Source organism: Oncorhynchus mykiss, chromosome 1 (assembly GCF_057628025.1).
Source record: "Oncorhynchus mykiss isolate SJ-2025 chromosome 1, ASM5762802v1, whole genome shotgun sequence".
Taxonomy (NCBI): Eukaryota; Metazoa; Chordata; class Actinopteri; order Salmoniformes; family Salmonidae; genus Oncorhynchus; species Oncorhynchus mykiss.
In genome coordinates this window covers 73,224,114-73,236,747 of record NC_143022.1, presented here as the reverse complement: position 1 = coordinate 73,236,747, position 12,634 = coordinate 73,224,114, and the positions used below count along the sequence as shown (strand labels likewise).

The window sequence follows — 12,634 nt, the reverse complement described above, 5'->3', positions numbered from 1 at the left end:
ATGTGGCCTCTGACCCCTGCAGACACGACGCGGGAGGCTCTGGTAGAGGTGGGCGTGGCAGAGGTGCTGACGGCCCAGCTAAAACTGGCTACTGACGCAGAGAGAAGACACATCATACTGGAGGTTCTGGGATCACTGGGAGAGAGTGGTACATCTGGGCAAGGGCCTAAAATGTGGTCATTCAAATGATGATAATTTATACAGACACGGATGAGATTAAATAGGCTGCAAGTGAGGTTTAAGCTTTTCACATAGAGGGTTGAATGAATGTGTGCTCAGACTAACACACTCCTCCTGTGCTGCTGTTGTCAGACGTTCTGAAGCTGCAGTTTGTGGAGTCGGGGGTTCCTGAGGCTCTGTCCGAGATGATTCGGGGGCTACAGGGTGGCTCTGACCCCCATGACCTCTGCAGCATCAAGATTGCCTCTAACCTCATCGTTTCCCTCCTGCTGGGAGGTAAGGAACGCAACCTGACCTGGAGGCACCAGAATCCCTCTATGGTTCTCCCCTTGAACCTACCTCCATAGTCCATGCCTCACTCACCCACACCCCTTCACTGTCTGTCAGCTCACATCACTCAAATTGATTGATGTTTGATTCCGAATGTAATCGAGCAAAGATACTCTCAGACTAAGAATCACATTTTATCCATAAAAATCAGCTCATGCGATGTGTTGATGATGATGATACGTGGTTTTCTTGTTTATTTCTTTTATCTGTTTTGATTTCTTTGCTAAATTAAATATGGATAATTGGTGACTGACTAGTTTGATGTGCTGCCTGTCCCTGTGTGCTGTGTTTGGTGCATTAGATGAGTCCATGCAGAAGTGTTTTGGCGAGGGCACGGGTGTGGTGTACCGGGATGTACTCTCTTGGCTGCAGTCCTCCAACACTCAGCTGCAACTGTCTGGAGCCCTGGCCATCGCCAACTTTGCCAGGAACGGTGAGATGACAAAATGCCTTCAGATTGACTTATCTGCATTGACTGCTTTAGTTTTGAGAATTGATTCTCCTCAGTCTCTGATGTTCTTAGCCCATGTCTATATTCATATTAAATTACCTTATAACCTCTCTTCACCTTTCTCTCTCTGTATCTTCTCTCTGCCTCTTCTCGTCAATTCCTGTATCCCCTCTCTCTCTCTCTCTCTCTCTCTCTCTCTCTCTCTCTCTCTCTCTCTCTCTCTCTCTCTCTCTCTCTCTCTCTCTCACCCTTCTCAGACAGTAACTGTGTGAAGATGTTGGAGTTAGGGGTGGTTCCTCATATCCTGACCCTACTGGAGCAGCATGTGGACGAAGGCGACGTGTCCGTCCAACATGCCGGACTGAGTGCGCTCAGAAACCTGGCGATCCCAGGTGCATAGTAGGATGGATAACCACAAACACACGCGCACGCACACACAGACACACACAGACACACACACACACAAACTGACCCCACTGAACCCACCACTGAATGACCAACTGGCAGCGGGAAATTAATGACTAATGTGTTTATCTTGTAAGCTGTTCTTACACTAAGGACTCTCAGCTCTGAGACCACTGTGACCCCTCTTCTCCCTGGTGTTTCAGCCAGTAATAAGGTGAGGATGCTGGAGGACGGGGTGACAGAGAGAATCAGGACCTTGCTGCGCTCTGACATGCCCCCAGTGCAGTTCAAACTGCTGGGCACCCTGCACATGATGGTGGATGGACAAGGTTTGTGGGAAAGGTGTATGGTGAAGAAGAATGGGATGTGTGCTTAATGTAGAGGTCTGGGTTATACTGCATGTGACTAAACTAAAATCACATAGGTCAAATGCATTTATCTAGTGCAGAGTTAACTAAATGTGTGTTGGAGTCATTTTTATTTATGATAAACTAAGAAACAGGGCTGTTGTTCCTAATAACAATAGGATAGTTATTTCAGCCCCAGTAGATGCTGTAAAATGATTCTATGTCCAAAGGCACAGTTGGAATCACAGCCTATTTACACTGTATGTGGGATATAAAATCCACCACAGGCACTACTATGACCTGTCACAGTAAATTGCAGGGTACAGTGGGTCCCCTTGATTACTGTAGTCTACTGAGGTAATACACTCCTATAAAGGGAATCACCACTCTGAGTCTGCTTTCTCACTTCTAATCCTTTCATTGTTTATTTCCCCCATTTCTCTCTCTCTCTCTCTATCTTTCTCTCCCCTTCTCTCTGTCTCTATCTTTCTCTCCCTTTCTCTCTGTCTCTCTCCAACCCTTTTCAACCATCTTTCTCTCATCTCTAATCTCCTCCCTCACTCAATTTCTCACCCCCCACTCTCTATCTCTGACTCTCTCCCCCTCCACTCCCTCCGCTCGTCCTCTCTCAGAGGAGGCAGCTGCAGTGCTGGGTAAAGATGAGGTTTTGTTGGCGAGGATCATGGAGTGGTGTGAGGCACGGGACCATGCAGGGGTCAGGGGAGAGGCCAACCGCCTCCTGGCCGCCCTTATTAGACACAGCCGTGCCCCGGTGAGTCACTTGTGGGCATGCACACACACACACACACACACACACACACACACACACACACACACACACACACACACACACACACACACACAGTACGAGGATTACATACTGAATGTGTGTAATCCTCATCTCTTCTAAAGACTGATTCTCTCCATTCCGACTCTTACAGGAAGTCATCAATGCTGTAACCAAAGCAGATGGGGTGCGACACCTCATCTCCATGGCAACCAGTGAACACTTGATCATGCAGAATGAAGCCCTGGTGGCCCTGGCGATTGCATCTGCCATTGACATCGGTGAGGGATTCTACTATCCTTTGAGAGCAAAGAGGGAAAGATCAATACATCTAAAGCTATCCTTTGGACTGACAGAACGTAGCTAGATACATGTTTACTGACAGAAACCAAAATAAATAGATTTGTAATAATATCTGTATATACTGTATTATGTCAGCATGTAATAACATATAATGTAATAATATCAGCTTATATTTCACAATGGTAATTACTGTAAGCTCTTTTTTAGGTTATACTAATTCCCCTGCATACCAATGTTCAATACCATAATGTACTTCCTGTAAATGAGAGACTAACACTCCTTGCGTGTGTGCTTGTGACATGTCCTTCTGTTTTCCAGCCTCCATGCAGGAATCGTTCCGAGAGGGCTCCGAGAGAGCTCTTGCCCACACTGCAGAAGATGCTGGATGACCCAGTGGCGACTGTGGAGTTCAAGTTCAGTGCCCTAGGGCTTATCTGTAGCCTGGCCAACTCCAGTAGGTACCCCACGCATGCACGTGCATCCACACCCACACGCATGTTCTCTCGCTCCTTCTTTCTGCCTCTTACTCTCTCTCTTTGTCTTTCTCTCTATACTCCTCCCTCTTAGGCTCGATGAAGGAAGAAATGGAATCTCTTAACCTGAAGGAGACGCTCAACAAGCTCTCTGGTCACTCCAGCACCAACGTAGCCACACAGGCCGACACAGTGCTGGCCATGCTTTCTGAAACCAGCTAGACTGGCCTGACCGGACCACTGCCCTGGTCAATGTGACCACAGACTCTCAGCACCACGTGCCACCACAACCTCCCCTACTATCGTGACTACACCATTCTCTCCATGAAAAGAAGCAGATATTGAGTCTTCCAAAGCTAGGCCTCCATTCACCTGGTCTATGGAGAGCACAGCTGGACAGAGCTACATTAAGACTGACCAACCCAATATGACAGAGCGCTAACAAGGTGATAGCCTATGTTCTAAGCACAAGCTGAATGAGCCAACCCATGAAAACGCACACGAATCACAACAACCCCAGTTCAGTCCTCATGACCATCTGTAAAAATAGTGTTTCTGTGTGAAATAGCTCTTCTAATCAGTACTCCAATCAATTCAATGTATGTATGATTTCCGATAGCAACCAGTGTATATTATCAAAGGAAACGTTTGCGTATAGGGTTAATCATGGCTACTGTTTCATAGCACCTAATGCGCTTACCCTCAATGGAAAACACAAAACTAACGCCTGACACTGTTTATCCATGTGATGTTCTATCTATACTCTGTATTGACCAATGTCCATGGATGTAAATGTTCCTAGAATAGGACCTGTCTCTTCTCTGTGGATCTTGCATAGTGAGATCCCCTCTGTACTATCTACAGTTTACAGCTCAAGAAAAGCATTCAAAGCCAATATCTCTGATATTTTACCAAAGTACATTTTAATTAGTGCTAGTTATCTGAGAGCACAGGTGGGTGGGCACTGGGGATAATCATTACAGAGCTGTGAGAGTGTCAGGCACCTCCCCCACTGGTTGCCAGCTCCAAAATTCAGACTGAAAGGGATCAATATGTTATGTTGATGCTGGGCCAGCAAAGGGCTTGTGATGAAGGGAGCTTTAATGTTGCACTCAGAGCCCTGCTGATTCAACTCCTTTTAACACCAATTTGTTAAGGGGTCTTGAGCCCAACAGAGACTGACTGGCTATTTCAAAGGGATTAATAGAGCTAATAGCAACTGAAAAACAGCTCTCCATCTGTCTTTCCTTTTAGTACCTAATAGGCTACTCAATGGGAGCTGAGTTGGTAAATTAGCTTTTAATGTTGAATGAAATTATGAACGAGATTGGTGGGTTTTCTCACTATCTAATCGTGGCATGTGGTTGTTCAATGACAGACATGTATTTGTTTAAAATCTATAACTTTTTCATTTCAGAGAGACACATAATCATGTTTTTTTGCAAAATGCTAACAAATATGTAACAAATAACTACATTTTTAATAAAGAAATGTACAAATTATACTTTTGTGACATCAATTTTATTTAATTTTCTAAATAAGTTATTCAATACAGTAATATGAGATCTGTATGTAAAACATTTACATTTGACATTTTTGTCATTTAGCAAATGCTCTTATCCAGAGTGACTTACAGTAAGTGCATTCACCTTAAAATAGCTAGGAGAGACATCCACATATCACAGTCAAATATACAGGGCACGAACATTCCATTCCAGATAAACAATGGATATATAGCGTTTTGCAAATAAACACATTTTCATACACATCTAATATCTATTATATACAAATCTGAGAATAGTAATAGTTTACACACACATGAAGGTAAGCAATCATTTCTGATGCAAAAACACAAATGTGAAAAATGTGTGGATATAGCGTTATGGAAATAAACTCTAAAATGTGTGGATATAGCGTTATGGAAATAATCTCTAAAATGTGTGGATATAGCGTTATGGAAATAAACTCTAAAATGTGTGGATATAGCGTTATGGAAATAAACTCTAAAATGTGTGGATATAGCGTAATGGAAATAAACTCTAAAATGTGTGGATATAGCGTTATGGAAATACACTCTAAAATGTGTGGATATAGCGTAATGGAAATAAACTCTAAAATGTGTGGATATGGCGGTATGGAAATAAACTCTAAAATGTGTGGATATAGCGGTATGGAAATAAACTCCTCAATTGATCTTTGAAATAACTATGTTGGTGTTTTAATAAAAAAGGATGGCTTACAGAAACAACTGGCAATGGCCTGTAACTTATCTGTTCATTGAAGTATGTACTGTATGACTGAATGTGGGTGTGTTTCAGGTCTCTAAAATACTACATTGGACAGGTAAAGCAATTTATAGGAAGGCTACTGGTCATTTTCTTCCTCTAGTCCAATACTTTCAGTTCAGTATGGGTCTGCTGTCTGCGTGTCGTTTTTCCAAACACAATGGCTACCCTTCTCATTCTGCTAGTGTACCCGGGAACAATGTGATAAACACATTGTCTCAGACTCCCTAAGCCTTTTTCCCATGTGGGAGGAGAACATATTTTGCCTCATCCATATTCAGATAAACTAAAGTCTCAGCAGTTACAGGAGTGGTAATGTTTTAGTCAGGCGGTAAAAGCCCATACTGTGCTTTGCATCCATACCTACTGTGTGAAAGTCCAGGCTGGAGAAGCACAGGGAAACAATGTGCCACATTACGGAGAAGACAACCACTCTGACCACTAGGTGGCAACATTGTCTTTACACTACAGTCAATGCTTATTCAAAGCTCTTTATTGAAATGAGGCTCAGTATGTACACAATTACATGACTCAGTGTGTGGGTGTGTGTTTGTTTGTGTGTGTGTGTGTCTGTATGTGTCTGTTTACTGTGTGTGAGTACAAGCTTGCGCGTGTATCATTGGGTAGAGGCTGATTTTCAGAGATTGCACTGTAAAATGGTTGATCTCTGCACACTGCCAGCGAGTGGGATTCTGGGCCAGGAGCCCAGATGTGTGTGTGTGTGTGTGTGTCTGTAAGTGCATGTGCCTGCACATTCAACTGCCTGCTATTTCCTGAGCAATCTGTTAAGACAGATAAACATCAGTTGAACCAGGGAAAACCACAGCAAAACATGGGACTGCTATCAATGAAACCACCCCTTTAACAACTGGTGTTGGGAAAAAGATTGTGTGTGTGTGTGTGTGTGTGTGCGTGTGTGTGTGTGTGTGTGTGTGTGTGTGTGTGTGTGTGTGTGTGTGTGTGTGTGTGTGTGTGTGTGTGTGTGTGTGTGTGTGTGTGTGTGTGTGTGTGCGTGTTACTCACACCAGGCAGAGCACAGCTGAGTCCTGAGTGTGTCATTAACACTTCTGTACCCTGAACCAATTGGATAACCACCTCTATAATCACTATGGTTGTGTACCAGGTTGTATTTGTTGCAGTCGCACTGCACATCTCACATTGGAGTTACAACCTGGAATGTGCCTTTCATGTCAGTGGCTTCCATTGCTATTGCAGTATTTACATTTTGGGATAAACATTTAGGACCGCATAACCTACTAGTAATAGACATCTATAATAGTCACCCAGTCGCAAGATGGCACCAACAGAGATGGTCGCCTCGCTTCAGGTCCTTAGAAAACTATGCAGTTATTAGCTTTTTTTATGTATTATTTATTACATTGTTACCCCAGACAATCTCAAGGGTTATTACATAGAGCTGGGAGGAACTATTAGATATAAAAGCAATGTCAACTTACCATCATTACAACCAGGAAGGCACCTTTCCCGAAGCAAATCCTTTGTTCAAACCTCCACCCTGGACATGCAATCTTATCCCAGAGGCTGACCCAAAACAATGCGGACGTGGCAGGAGAGGCAGACGGAGCGGCTTACTGGTCAGACTCAGAAGGCGAGCTCACCATCCACCGCTTCCGAGCATATTACTCGCCAATGTCCAATCTCTAGATAACAAGGTGGACAAAATTAGGGCACGAGTTGCCTTCCAGAGAGACATCAGAGATTGTAACATTCTCTGTTTCACCGAAACAATGCTCACTCGGGATATGTTGTCAGAGTCGGTACAGCCACCCGGGTTCTTCACGCATCGCGCCGACCGAAACAAACATTTCTCTGGTAAGAAGAAGGGCGGGGTGTATGCCTTATGATTAACGACTCTTGGTATAATCACAACAACATACAGGAACTCAAGTCCTTTTGTTTACCCAACCCAGAATTCCTTACAATCAAATGCCGACCGCATTATCTTCCAAGAGAATTCTCTTCGATTATAGTCACAGCCGTGTGTATCCCCCCAAGCAGATCCCTCGTCGGCCCTGAAAGAACTTTGTTGGACTCTATGTAAACTGGAAACCACATATCATGAGGCTGCATTTATTGTAGCTGGGGATTTTAACAAAGCTAACCTAAGAACCATACTTCCTAAATTCTATCAGCGTATCAAATGCGCGACAAGAGCTGGTAACTTTCTGGATCATTGCTACTCAAACTTCCGCGACACATACAAAGCCCTCCCCTGCCCTGCCTTCGGCAAATGACACCATGACTCCATTTTGTTGCTCCCAGCCTATAGACAGAAACTAAAAGAGGAAACGCCCGTGCTCAGGTCAATACAGCACTGGTCTGACCAATCGGATTCAACGCTTCAAGATTGCTTTGATCACGTGGACTGGGATTTGTTCCAGATAGCCTCAGACAACAACATTGATGTATACGCTGACTCGGTGAGCGAGTTTATTAGCAAGTGCATCGGAGAAGTCAAACCTTCCCTAACCAGAAACCATGGATTGATGGCAGCATTCGCGTGAAACTGAAAGCACGAACCACCACTTTTAATCATGGCAAGTTTACCGGAAACACGACCAATACAAACAGGCAATCAAACAAGCAAATCATCAGTATAGAGACAAACTAGAGTCGTATGTGGAAGGGTCTACAGTCAATCACGGATTACAAAAAGAAAACCAGCCCCGTCGCGGACACTGACATCTTGCTCCCAGACAAATTCAACAACTAATTTGCTCACTTTGAGGAAAATACAGTGCCACTGACATGGCCCGCTACCAAAGCCTGTGGGCTCTCCTTCTCCGAGGCCAACGTGAGTGAAACATTTAAACGTGTTAATCCTCGCAAGGCTGCCGGCCCAGACGGCATCCTGGAGTGTTTATGGACATATTCAACTAATCTCTATCACAGTCTGCTGTCCCCACATACTTCAAGATGGCCACCAGTGTTCCTGTTCCCAAGAAAGCAAAGGTAACTGAACTAAAAGACTATATTGCACTCACTTCTGTCATCATGAAGTTCTTTGAGAGACTAGTCAAGGACCATATCACCACCCTACTTGATACCCTAGACCCACTCTAATTGTCTTACCGCCTCAGTAGGTCCACTGACGATGCAATCGCCATCACACTGCACACTGGACTATCCCATCTGTGCAACTGGGTCCTGGACTTTCTGATGGGCCACCCCCAGGTGGTAAAGGTAGGAAACAACATCTCTACCCCGCTGATCCTCAACACTGGAGCCCCACAAGGGTGCATTCTCAGCCCTCTCCTGTACTCCCTGTCCACCCATGACTGCCTGGCCATGCACGCCTCCAACTCAATCATCAAGTTGTACCACTACAGCGGTAGGCCTGGTTACCAACAACAACGAGGCAGCCTACAGGGAGAGGTTGAGGGCCCTCGGAGTGTGGTGTCAGGAAAATAACCTCTCACTCAACGTCAACAAAGCAAAGGAGATGATTGTGGACTTCAGGAACCAGCAGAGGGAGCACCCCCCCCCCCCCCCCCCTATCTCAAGGCCATCAGACTGTTAAACAGCCATCACTAACATAGAGAGGCTGCTGCCAACATACAGTACAGACTCAAAGACTCTGGCCACGTAAATAAACGGACTTAATAAAGGTATCACTAGTCACTTCAAATAATGCAAATTTAATCATGTTTACATATCCTACATTACTCATCTCATGTATGTACTGTATTCTATACCATCTACTGCATCTTGCCTTTGCCGCACACCATCGCTCATCAATATATTTATATGTATATATTCTTATTCCTCCCTTCACATTTATGTGTATTTGTGTGTATAAGGTAGTTGTTGTGAATTTGTTAGATCACTTGATAGATTTTACTGCATAGTCAGAACTAGAAGCACAAGCATTTTGCTACACTCGCATTAACATCTGCTAACTATGTGTACGTGACCAATCAAATTTGATTTCATAGATACAGTATGCATACCAAGTTATCTATGGAAGTGTTGTAATGGCTTTCGTTTGTAGAATGAAGAGTGGACCAAGGCGCAGCGTGGTAGGCGTACATCGTCTTTTTATTGATGACACCAAAACAAAATAACAAAGACAAAAAAACTGAAGCACACAGTTCTGTAAGGCTAAGAAACTAAACAGAAAACAAGATCCCACAAAACCCAAAAGGAAAATGACAACTTATATATGATCCCCAATCAGAGACCACGATAGACAGCCGCCTCTGATTGGGAACCACACACGGCCAAAAACAAAGAAATACAAAACATAGACTTTCCCACCCGAGTCACACCCTAACCAAACATAGAGAATAATAAGGATCTCTAAGGTCAGGGCGCGACAAGTGTACTAATTGCATGTTTGAATGTCATTCATATACCATGTTTAATGAGAATTCAGATCTCAGATAGCACCTCAGGCTCTAATAAATAAATAAAAATGATATGACTCCTACATCTTCTATGTCCTCTAGCAGAGCTTTCCCCAGAAACTCTGAGCACTAGACAGACAGGAATGTCCAGTGATGTGCAGAGAAAGTCTCTCTGTTGACTTGTGGCCCTCAAGGTTGTTGTGGCCCTCAAGGCTGCATAGATAAAAAAAACAACTCTGAGTCAACAGAGGGATGTTATTCTCAGCATGATTTCCTGTCTTATACTTTAGCCAAAATCATCCTCAAATCGTCTTCTCTCTACAAAGAGACTATAGGGTGTATTGTAGAAATGCAAGACCCACTTAACAGAGACCAAGGACAAACCCTGTCCCTTGAGACCTGTGTGGAAACTACAGTGAGCTACAATAGTATTGAGACAGTGACACATATATGTTTTTGGGGCTCTGTACTCCAGCACTTTGTATTTCAAATAATACAATGACTAGGAGGTTAAAGTGCAGACTAACAGTTTTCATTTGAGGGTATTTTCATCCATATCGGGTGAATGAACCGTTTAGGAATTACAGCCCTATTTGTACATAGTCCCACCCATTTTAGGGGACCAAAAGTATTAGGACAAATTTACTTATGTGAGTATTACAGTAGTCAAAAGATTTGTAAAAATGTATTTGTCCCATATGCCTAGTGCGCAATGATTTCATCAAGCTTGTGACTCTACAAACTTGTTGGATGCACTTGCTGTTTGTTTTGGTTGTGTTTCAGATTATTTTGTGCCCAATAGAAATGGTGGCTCTGATAGGGGGCTTAGCAAACGTAAGTCTAAAGAAGGTGAAACAAAAGACTCTTGTATGTGATCCCTCACCTCCTGTGGTAAACACAAATGCTGGGCTATCGTTTTTGTCCGATCCTGTACAGGTGTAAGATTTACAATTTGACCAGTATTGTCACAGAAAAATGATCCTGCAGCAAAAGGATTTGAATGTTTAGTGAGTCCATTCACTCTTTTCCGCCAATGTAATGTTGCTTGACTGGTGTGAAACTGAAAGCGCGAACCACTGCTTTTAATCAGGGCAAGGTGTCTGGTAACATGACCGAATACAAACAGTGCAGCTATTCCCTCCGCAAGGCTATCAAACAAGCTAAGCGCCAGTACAGAGACAAAGTAGAATCTCAATTCAACGGCTCAGACACAAGAGGCATGTGGCAGGGTCTACAGTCAATCACGGACTACAGGAAGAAACCCAGCCCAGTCACGGACCAGGATGTCTTGCTCCCAGGCAGACTAAATAACTTTTTTGCCCGCTTTGAGGACAATACAGTGCCACTGACACGGCCTGCAACGAAAACATGCGGTCTCTCCTTCACTGCAGCCGAGGTGAGTAAGACATTTAAACGTGTTAACCCTCGCAAGGCTGCAGGCCCAGATGGCATCCCCAGCCGCGCCCTCAGAGCATGCGCAGACCAGCTGGCCGGTGTGTTTACGGACATATTCAATCAATCCCTATACCAGTCTGCTGTTCCCACATGCTTCAAGAGGGCCACCATTGTTCCTGTTCCCAAGAAAGCTAAGGTAACTGAGCTAAATGACTACCGCCCCGTAGCACTCACATCCGTCATCATGAAGTGCTTTGAGAGACTAGTCAAGGACCATATCACCTCCACCCTACCTGACACCCTAGACCCACTCCAATTTGCTTACCGCCCAAATAGGTCCACAGACGATGCAATCTCAACCACACTGCACACTGCCCTAACCCATCTGGACAAGAGGAATACCTATGTGAGAATGCTGTTCATCGACTACAGCTCGGCATTCAACACCATAGTACCCTCCAAGCTCGTCATCAAGCTCGAGACCCTGGGTCTCGACCCCGCCCTGTGCAACTGGGTACTGGACTTCCTGACGGGCCGCCCCCAGGTGGTGAGGGTAGGCAACAACATCTCCTCCCCGCTGATCCTCAACACTGGGGCCCCACAAGGTTGCGTTCTGAGCCCTCTCCTGTACTCCCTGTTCACCCACGACTGCGTGGCCACGCACGCCTCCAACTCAATCATCAAGTTTGCGGACGACACAACAGTGGTAGGCTTGATTACCAACAACGATGAGACGGCCTACAGGGAGGAGGTGAGGGCCCTCGGAGTGTGGTGTCAGGAAAACAACCTCACACTCAACGTCAACAAAACTAAGGAGATGATTGTGGACTTCAGGAAACAGCAGAGGGAACACCCCCCTATCCACATCGATGGAACAGTAGTGGAGAGGGTAGCAAGTTTTAAGTTCCTCGGCATACACATCACAGACAAACTGAATTGGTCCACTCACACAGACAGCATCGTGAAGAAGGCGCAGCAGCGCCTCTTCAACCTCAGGAGGCTGAAGAAATTCAGCTTGTCACCAAAAGCACTCACAAACTTCTACAGATGCACAATCGAGAGCATCCTGGCGGGCTGTATCACCGCCTGGTATGGCAACTGCACCGCCCTCAACCGTAAGGCTCTCCAGAGGGTAGTGAGGTCTGCACAACGCATCACCGGGGGCAAACTACCTGCCCTCCAGGACACCTACACCACCCGATGTCACAGGAAGGCCATAAAGATCATCAAGGACATCAACCACCCGAGCCACTGCCTGTTCACCCCGCTATCATCCAGAAGGCGAGGTCAGTACAGGTGCATCAAAGCTGG

At 44.9% G+C, this 12,634-nt stretch overlaps 1 pseudogene across 1 annotated transcript; it reads left to right on the top strand.

Moving 5' to 3' along the window:
- LOC118965321 (rap1 GTPase-GDP dissociation stimulator 1-like) lies at positions 1-4,775 on the top strand (annotated as a pseudogene). The gene is made up of 9 exons (XR_016483321.1): positions 1-148; positions 313-456; positions 812-943; positions 1,219-1,353; positions 1,570-1,695; positions 2,346-2,485; positions 2,655-2,781; positions 3,122-3,257; positions 3,371-4,775. The product of XR_016483321.1 is annotated as a rap1 GTPase-GDP dissociation stimulator 1-like (transcript).
- The last annotated feature ends 7,859 nt before the right edge of the window (positions 4,776-12,634 follow it).